This window comes from Miniopterus natalensis, chromosome 18 (genome assembly GCF_054644295.1).
Source record: "Miniopterus natalensis isolate mMinNat1 chromosome 18, mMinNat1.hap1, whole genome shotgun sequence".
Classification (NCBI taxonomy): Eukaryota; Metazoa; Chordata; class Mammalia; order Chiroptera; family Miniopteridae; genus Miniopterus; species Miniopterus natalensis.
The window spans coordinates 42196887-42207105 of NC_142098.1; the positions used below are offsets into that span (position 1 = coordinate 42196887).

The 10219-nt window shown below is 46.6% G+C and overlaps 1 long non-coding RNA gene across 1 annotated transcript; it reads right to left on the minus strand.

The window, feature by feature from the left end:
• Positions 1-1627: 1627 nt before the first annotated feature.
• LOC148091157 (uncharacterized) lies at positions 1628-9725 on the minus strand. The gene is made up of 2 exons (XR_001603394.2): positions 5338-9725; positions 1628-3396 (listed from the first exon to the last, which is right to left on the minus strand). It is a non-coding gene; the product is annotated as an uncharacterized LOC148091157 (long non-coding RNA).
• Positions 9726-10219: the final 494 nt, after the last annotated feature.

A 10219-nucleotide genomic window follows, 5' to 3' on the forward strand; every position in this document is an offset into this window, starting at 1 on the left:
CACTATGCTGTACTTTCTCAAGTCTTATGTTCCCTAAACTCTAATCCCAATTACTCATTATTTAATAACTTATTGACAATAATATTTTGGATTTTAAGTAAGTGATGCTATGGTAAGTTTGAATTTGAACTGTCTGGGAACATACACATTTTGTGTTTTAAAAAAAATTGCTGTTAACCTAAATGTGGCTAATAAACTGCTTGTGTGTTGTGTGTTTTACACAACCATGAACAGACACCTCACCATAGAATACATACATATTTAAAGATGCTCAACATCACTTGTTATTAAGAATTTCAAAATAAAACTATGTATCATCACATATCTATTAGATATGGCTAAAATCCAGAATGATAACAAGACCTAATGCTTTTGAAAATATGGAGCAACAGAAGCTCTCATTCATTGTTGGTGGGAATGCGTAATGGTACAGCCACTTTGGAGGACAGTTTGACACTTACAGAACTAATTATACTCTTATACGATCTAGCATTGAGCTCCTTGGTATTTACCCAAAGCAACTGAAGATATAGCCACATAAAAACCTGCAAATGGACGTTTATAGCAACTTTACTTATAACTGTCTAAACTAGGAAGAACGAAGATGTTCTTCAGTAACTGAACTGATAAACTGTGAAATATTATCAGCACTGAAAAGAAATCAGTTCTTAACTCATGAGAACACATGCAAGGAAATCTAAATGCATACTATTAAGTGAAAGAAGGCAACCTGACCTTGGCCAGGTAGCTCAACTGGTTAGTTGTCCTGATATGTAAAGGCTAAGTTAGATCCCCAATGCGCAGCCCCATGTGGCTCAGTTGGTTGAAGCATCATCCTGTACACCGAAATTCTTGGGTTCGATTTCCAGTCAAGGCCCATACCTGAGTTGGGGGTTCAGTCCCTGGATAGGGTGTGTATGGGAGGCAACTGATTGAGGCTTCTCTCGCTAAAATAAATATTTTTTCAAAAATTCCCCAAACAATATTGTTTTTCTTTTTTTAAATGTATTTTTAATTGATTTCAGAGAGAGAGGGAGGGAGAGGGAGAGACACAAACAATGACAAACCGGAAAGGTGCGGCTCAGTTCTTTGAGCGTCCACCAGGAGATTGCAGGTTCCATTCCTGGTCAGGGCACATGCCGGGCTGGATCCCCAGTAGGGGGCGTGAGGAGGCAGCCAATCAATGACTCTCTCATCATTGATGTTTCTATCTCTCTCTCTTGTCCTTCCTGTCTCTGAAATCAATCAAAACATATTTTTAAAAAACACAAAAAGTGATGAGTCATTGGTCAGCTGCCTCCTACATGACCCCTTACTGGGGATGGAGCCCACAACCCGGGCATGTGCTCTGAGAATTGAACCATGACCTCCAGGATCATAGGTTTATGCTCAACCACTGAGCCACTCTGGCTGGGCAATATTGTTTTTCTGACGTGAAATTTCTGATATCAAATGAGATAAAACTGAGGGCTTCTCACAGTCAGTGCACTGTGAAGCTTTTTCCCAGTGTGAACTCTCAGATGATGAATGAGGCTTGAGTTTTGGCTAAATGATTTTCCACACTCACTACACTCAGCTAAGACTGGAGGATGGCAGCCTAAGTAATACCGTAAGACCCAAGGACAGGTACAGAAACAATCATTTTATTCCTATTCCATTCACAACATAAATCTCATGACTAAGCCAGAAGGAAAGATGGGAATACGAGTGGGCAGGCATAGGCCCAGGAAGGGGAGGTACATTAGTAGAAAATTCACAGTCTCCACCACAGAAACATTTTTTAAATTTTATCCTGGATACCAGTAATTTTTTTTTTTGGGGGGGGGGATTATAAGGCAAATAATAGATTTTTTAAATTTCCTTTTTGCCATGTGATTTTCATTTGTGGAAGTGTAATTTATATTTGGGTACTAATCTTAAATATGGTTAACTTGATGAATTGTCATAAATACCCCCGATATTCTTTTTGTTGTTATTAATCCTCACCAGAAGATATATTTTTTCCATTGATCTTTAGAGACAGTGCAAGGGAGGGAGAGAAGTGAGGAGAAAGGGAGGGGAAGGAGGGAGGAAACATTGATGTGAGAGAAACACATCAATTGGTTGCCACCCCCCACACTGACAGGGGGTGGGGATCAAATGTACAACCGAGGTATGTGCCCTTGACAGGGAATCAAACCTGTGATCCTTTGGTACATGTGCCGAGGCTCTAACCACTAAGACACACACCAGGCAGAGTACCCCAGGTATTCTTGAAGTTATTTACTGAAAACTTTCTAGGTCAATAATCATACGACTTGAGAGAAATTATAGGTCTGTAAATGGTATTCTGATTATTTTGATTTTCCTTTGTCTGTATATAGCACCAGCTAGAATGTCTAGTGTAATATTTAAGCATTTAGTAACAGCCACATTTATTTGCTACTTGGAAAGCCAAAATTTCTGATATTACTAAAATTCAGGTTTATTGTAATGTTTTCACTGATAAATTTCAATAGTTAAGGGTGCATATTTCTATGCAGTGTGAATGGATTTGTATTTTATTTTTTCTGCACCTAGGAGAAACACGTATTTAAAAAAAAGATAAACATGTTTTCTAGTCCATTTGCTAATAATAAACCATTCCTGAGATGTTTTCACCTTGTATGACATTATGTAAACTAGCTGGATTTTGACTTGGTTTTTGTGTGTAGTGTAAAATACAGTCCAGTTTTCCCAATAGCATTTACTGAAGACTATTTGGTTGCACTATTTGGTGTGGTGTTGGGCAGAGCACTGCCAGATAGGTCAAGGAGCCTGAGGACCGAGTAGACTAACCTGTCTCTCAGGGGCCTCCCTGGGCAAACACAACAGGGAACTCTGGGCTAGGTATCACCTTAAAAACAAGCAGTGGGAGTCTGGCCTCCAGAAGGACATGTGGAAGTCAGACAGGAGGGTCCCTCCTAAATCACCTCAGTAGGAGTGTGACTCCCTCTAGGTAGGCCCTCTAGCCCCTACCCTCCTATCATGGGCACAGTGGGTCTGTAGCTCCTTGCTGTGGTTTCCCAGCATCCCAATCCTGAATTTCACCTGGCTCACCCCATTCCTTGCTGTCCCCTCCAAGATTGGGGCCTCAAGTCACATGTGGCACTGAGACTTGAAGTACCTGCATCCACAGAGGAAAAGTACTCACCAGGTTTCTTTGGTGATTTGGGAGCAGGGAGAGCCTGGTGTGGGCCCGCCCCATAGGGTGTGCTCAGCAGACCATCCACCCAGCTGCTCCTGAGACTGTTCTTCTCAGAAGCCCCACCTGGGGAATGAGACACCAGTGAACCCAGTGTCCAGTTCGTCCTCCTGGGGTCAGGGTGTCTGGAAAAGCGGCCCTAAGCAGTGGTGAGATGTATGGAAGCTAAATACCTGTTGGAAACCAACAATTACAGAAAACATGAAAATCACCTGAAGGAGACAGTTGAGAGGGTGAGAACTTAAGAGTACCTGTCAAGATAGAAGGCAACTCGGAAATGTCTGTTCTAATACCTTGTCACTAACGAGATGAGGCCTCTTGGAATCTCCACTGACCACCACCCTCATGGTGCTCAGGAAGGTACCTCATCTCTGGCAGGTCAAAATGCTAATGTTTCCAGCCTGAGACCTCTGCTACCTCCAACCAGCTAGCAACCCCATTTGCCTGGCTTTGGCCACAGAAAATGGCAATGATACAAACTTGGCAAGAACCCTGAGCAGGTTAGAAAATACAACATAGCCCATACCTTCCCCAAAGTGAATATTATGGGGAAATCTCCACATTGTACATGTTCACATGTATGAGAATCTATTCAGACAGATGGCTCCCACAGAGTCACCACCAGTGTCCTTACACAAAACAATGAAATTGCACATTCCTTGCACATCTGTGCCTTTTTCTACTGTGAACTGCCCGATGTACCGTGAATGCACATTTTTTCCCATTAAAAATTTCCCACATTCACTACACTCGTAAGGCCTTTCTCCTGCATGGATTCCCTGGTGATAACCAACCAAAACTAAAACTAAACGATTCCCCAAATTTGCTACATTTTAAGGACATCTTCTATTATGAATTCTCTAGTGTCTTGAGTGGTAAGACATTTGCTTAAAGAATTTCTCACGTTTGCTACACTGACAAGGTCTTTCTCCTGTGTAAGACCTTTGACAATAAAGAGGTCAAAGCTAGAGGCAAAATATTTCCCACATTCGCTACACCTGTAAGGCTTTTGTCCAGTTCGAACTCTCCAAGGTTCAATGCATTCTGAGCTATGACTAAAAGATTTTGCACATTCACAGCACACAAAGCTGTTTCCTTTAAGCCCTCACTGGGAATAAATGAAAACTGATTTCTGGCTTAAAATTTTCCCACATTTGCTGCACTTATACTGTGCTTGCCAAATATGAATTCTCCAATGTTTATTGAGAGGTGGGTTTCTCCAAAAGGATTTTCCACGTTCACCACACACGAAGCCTTTCTCGATTGTGGACTTTTAGGTGTGTAACAAATAAAGATCTACACCTGAAGCCCCGCCGGGCGTGGCTCAGCGGTTGAGCATCGACCTAGGATCCAGGCGATCGGGGTTCGATTACAGGTCAGGGCACATGCCCGGGTTGCGGGCTCGATCAATGACTCTCTCATTATCGATGTTTCTATCTCCCTCTCTCTCTCCCTCTCCTTTCCTCTCTCTGAAATCAATAAAGATATATTTAAAAAAAGAAAAAAAAAGAAAAAAAAGATCTACACCTGAAGGCTTTCCCTCATTCACTGCACACGCCGGGGTTGGGGACTCGATTCCCCGTTGGGGGCACGCAGGAGGCAGCTGATCATTGATGTTTCTCTCTCTTCTTCTCCCTTCCTCTCTCTGAAATCAATAAAAACAACAAAATCTTTTTTTTTAAGTTTTTTAAAAGATAAAACATGGACCCGTATTGAATCCCTTTCCCCACCTCCAGGGTCCAGGAACACTGCAGAGGATGGGACCGGAACCGCCTCCGCGCCCTTCCCTCCCCCACACCCTCCTCTTCTCTGCAACCGGAAGTCAGGGCGTTGGAAAGGCCGACGCCCTCCGACTCAAACCTCTCAGAACGTCCAACTGAGGCCCACTTCTCAGGCTGGACTCGGGGCCTCCCGTCTTTCTCCTAAAGTCAATGAAGACCTGCTGTCGAGTCAGCGGCCTATGGACGTCTGAACGTCCTCACACGGCGGCCCCTCAGCCCCCCTCCCCCCCCCCGTCACCGTGTCACCCACCAGCGCCTCAGGGTCCCGACGTCTGCACCCGGGCTGCAGGTTGGCCGGGTGAGGCCGGCAGGGCCCGGGGGACGCGCACTCACCTCAGGCGGGAGCCAGCGGACTCTGCGGGGGGAGCACAGAGCCTGAGTCGCGTCTGTGTGGCCAGGACCACGACACAGCGCGACGGAGCCTCCAACCGTTATTTGAGGGGCTCCAGGGGAAAGACACAAAGCTCCCGACGAGGACAACAGTCCCGCCCCGCGCACTCCCCCGGAAGTGCCACACCCTGACCCGCCATTGGCGCGGTGCCCTCTGGGTAATGTAGTTTCGCGATCTCCGGGGAACACCAGGAAAGGCGTTCTCTCTGAGGACCAGAGCACCAGCCACGCGGCGCCCAGAGGAAGCGAGGGAACGACGCCCTCACCAGGGCGAGGGGATGGCTCCGCGTTAGACGAGGTGAAGGCGGGTCACTTCAGACTCCGAGAGGTTAACTGCTGCCGAAGGATAAAAGTTTTATTTGAGAGGCTCCCAAATCCTACTACTTAAGTAAATGTATCTTTCCAGACAGCCAGTGTGACGTAAAGGCGTCCAAACAGTCTGAAACGTGACGTTTTTGCTCATCAAATGCTTGTAGCCTGAAGTGTTAGCGTCAGTTTTGCGTTTCGGGGTCATCGGTTATAAACTACTGAAAACCCCACACGGGTTTATGGCAGGGAAGGGAGAGAGATGTTGGGTCACACTGGCTTAGGACAACCTCTTAGTCCTCTGCTTCCTCCAAAGCCTCTCACACCTGTGTAGTTATTGTGTCCCAGCCACTGAGCAACACTTTAACCCATGTAATACTTATACACCTTATCCTCAGATATTCTCAGTTCCTCTTAGAAGTCTGACGTCTATCTCAATCAAGGAGCAATTTAACTGATGGTATTTTGGTTAAGCACATCTTAACCTTGAAATAAAGGCGTATCTGGCCCAGAAAGTGTGGCTCAGAGGTTAAGCACTGACCTAGGATCCAGGAGATGGAGGTTTGATTCCCCCTCAGGGCACACGCCCGGGGTTGTGGGCTCCATCCCCAGTGGGGGGCGTGTAGGAGGCAGCTGATCAATGACTCTCTCCTCATTGATGTTTCTTTTCTATCTCTCTCTCCCCCCTCTCTTCCTCTCTGAAACCAATAAAGATATATTTAAAAAATAAATAAAATTTTGAAGTTTATTTGAGCAAACATCAATTCCAATTAGGTGGCACGAAACCGAACTGGGGAAAGGATTTTATAGAGCAGAAGATGGAGCAAAGCAACAAAAATTATTTGATTGGCTCAAGCTTAAGGAGTTGTCTCCTTTGGGAGAGCCTAATTGGTCGGTTGTGATTGGTTGTACTTAGGTTTCAATTTCTTACTAGTGAGGCATTTACAGGTGGTAAATTAACACATGAGAAAATGCTCAGTCATGAGTCCTAGGAAATGTTATTAAAACCACACTGAGACAGCATTATACTAAAAGGGCTAACATTAAAGACTGACCATATAATAAATGAAAAATTAAAAAATAAAGACTGACCATATGAATTACTAGCAGGGATGTGGAGGAACATGGACTCTTATACACTGCTGGTGGGAATGCAAACAGGAACAACCCTTTTAGATCAGAGTTTGGTGATTTCTTAAAAGTTTTAACACTCACCTACCCTGTGTTAGGCATTGCACTTTGAACTGTAACAGAAGAGAAACAAAACATCTTTCTGCAAAAAAAATTGTAATGAAAATGTTCAGAGCAGCATTCTTTGCAACAGTCCAAAACTGTAAATAACCCAAATGCTCCAAAAACAAATGGATAAAAACAGTGGATATATCCAGAGAAAAAAACAGTACTTGGCGATAAAAAGAATGAACTGCTCACATAAGCACCACTGATGAATCTCAAAATAAGACTGTGCATGAGGAACTCATGGAAGACTGAGTATACACTTTATGATTACAATCATATAAAAGTCTAGGAAATGCAAACTAATTTACTGTAAAGAAAGTAAATCAATGTTTGCTAAGAGGACCAGGAAGGGCACGGAGAGAGATTACAAAAGGACAGGAGGCAAATATGTGAGTGATAGACGTTCATTACCATGGCTATAATGTGTTCACAGGTTCATATGTAGGGAAAAATTTACCAAACCGTAAACTTTAAATATTTAGTGCATGTCAATTATACCTTAACAATCCTTTTAAAAACTATTCAAAATTAGTAACTCTGGTATAGTAACTCTGTATTGACTCCACAAGCTCTTCTGTCCTAGCGAGATCAGTGGCAGCTAGCAGGCAATGAAGACTATTTCCACTTGTGTCAACAGGAGCACTGGCTAGGCTGGATCACAAAAGTGACATCCCTGGACTATGAAATGTCTCTTCTCTTTATCGTTGCTTTCCCTCCTGTACAGCAATGGCCTTGATGAGATGGATAGCCCAGGAGGAGAATGGGACTCTAAAAACCTTTACCTTGTTTTATCTGACAATGATCTGTTACACAAGATACATGGGTCTGAAGTTTGGAGAATTCCTGTGTACACTGGTCCTGCACAGTCCTGGAATATATGTGGATGCACTTTTATTTTTTTTAATTTTTTTCTTTTTAAAAGAAATATGTCTTTATTGATTTTGGAGAGGGAGACAGAAACATCAATGATGAAAGCGTCACGATTGCCTGCCTCCTGCACACCCCCTACTGGGGATGGATCCTGAAACCTGGGCATGTGACCTGACTGGGAATCGAACTGCAATCTCCTGGATCCTAGGTCAATGCTCAACCGCTGAGCCACACCAAGCCAGGCATAACTGTGTATTTATCAAAAGAAACTATTCCTTTGCCCATATATTCATGTTTCATAGATCAGGGACACAGGTGACAAACTTCTATGGAACACAATACAAAGAAATTCTTTACATTCCCAAATCACTTGCCCCGGCTGGGTAGCTTGGCTGGCTACAGCCCAATATGCCAAGTTGTGGCTTCAACCTCTGGTCAGGATGCATACAACCACCAACCAATGGCACTAGCTGGTCTGGCTCAATAGTTAAGAGCGTCAGTCCATGGACCAAAGGGTCTTGGGTTTAATTCCAGCCAAGGGCATGATGCCTTGGTTGCAGGCTTGATCTGCTGATTCCCTCATCTCCTTAAAACCTTCCAAAGAACCGTAATTCCTATAAATATTTGCATATACCTTCTTTCTTGGTTTAGCCACTGCCAACTTACAGAAAACAACCTCCAGAGATGTATTTGCTCCAACAATATAAAATTGCAGGTGCTTGGCCGGAAAGCCAACCATCTGAAGTTTCGTCAAAGCACTGGGGATCATGGCAGTTATATTCTCAACACCAACATCCTTCCTAAAAGCTGCCCTTTTTAAAAACACAGCCATTAACTCAAGATAGGCTATGGCAGTAGCCTCCACCCTGTTCTTCCTCCTCCCTCAAGTCCACACCATGTTCTCCACTGTGCACCCAGAAGCCCGTTAAGAACATGATAATAGCCCTGGCCAGTTTGCTCAGTTGGTCGGAGCATTGTTCATGCACCAAGAGGTTCAATTCCTAGTCAAGGCACATACCTAGGTAGCGAGTTCAATCCCCTGTCCAGGTGCCTACCGAAGGCAACCCATCGATGTTTTTCTCTGACATCAATGTTTCTCTAACCCCTTCTTCTCTCTCTTAAAATAAAATCCTCGGGTGAGGATTAAAAAAGAAACTGGGGATAGTATCACTTCCTCCCTCTGATCAGTTTTTTCTTGCAGCATATACACATCCTTGTAAATTTTCCACACCTGTTTACATTGGCTGTCAGTAATAGAAACACCTCTAGATACAGTCCATACAGATGGACTCAGGGCCTTGGGCTTGGGTTTCCCCGAGGTCCCCAAACTCAAGGACTGGAGGAATGGTACTAGGAGTCCTAGGCAAGCACAATCCACGGAACACCAGAGGGGGGCTGGGTTAGTGAGGGTCTGGGACACCCTCCACGTACCTGTGCGGGTTCCATGGGCACTTTGGCAGTCGTGGGAAGCAGTAGGAAGAGGTAGGCCCCAGCCCTAGCCGGTTTTGCTCAGAGGTTAGAGCTTGCTCGGCCTGCAGACTGAAGGGTGTCTGGTTCGATTCCAGTGAAGGGCCCTGCCTGGGTTACAGGCTCCATCCCCCACCTGGTCTGGCGCCCGCAGGAGGCAAGCAACTTATGTCTCTCTCTCACATCGATGTTTCTGTCTCTTCTCCTCCCTTCCACTCTCTCTAAAAAACCGAACAGGCAGGCGTCGGAGGAATGAAAGGGTCCCTGGCGGGGTTCCCTGTGCCCACGCCTCCAAGCCCCGCGCTGGCCCGGGGGCCTGGGGCCTGAGTCGGGCTGGCTAATTTCTGAGCCTCCACGCCTGTCCACTGTTCCCACAGTGCGGCCCTGAACGGAAGCCACCTCCCGGCGCCTCAACCAACAGCCGCCGCCTCCACTCTGTTCACCCTCGGAACTGCCTTTGGGGACATTGGAAACCCTAAGGGAGACCGTGTCTCTTCCGGCTCCAACCCCGCCCCCCAGGCTTCTAGCGCCCTCCCAGTAAGGGACGAGCCCGGCCGGCTCCGGCAGGTGTTACCCCGCCTCGCACGCTCTGCTCCCCGCGAGCAGGAGGACCCCGGTTTCCGTGTCCTCCGGCGGGGCCGCCCCAGCGCGTGTTCACACGGCGGCCCCTCCGCGAGGCTCCCTCGCCCGCCACCGTCACCGCGTGTCGCCCACGAGCCCTCGCGGTCCGCGCGCCGGGCCTGGGCTGCAGGACGTGACGGGCGCCCGCTCCCGCGACAGGTTGGCGGGTGGGGCGGGGCGGGCCGGGGACGCGCACTCACCTCGGCCGAGCGCCGGCGGGCTCCGCGGGCGGGCGAGGAGGCGGCCCCTGTCCCTGCCCCGGCGCGGGTCGCACGGCGGCGTCACGGAGCCTCACAGCCGCGTCTGGGCGGCGGGAACAGGG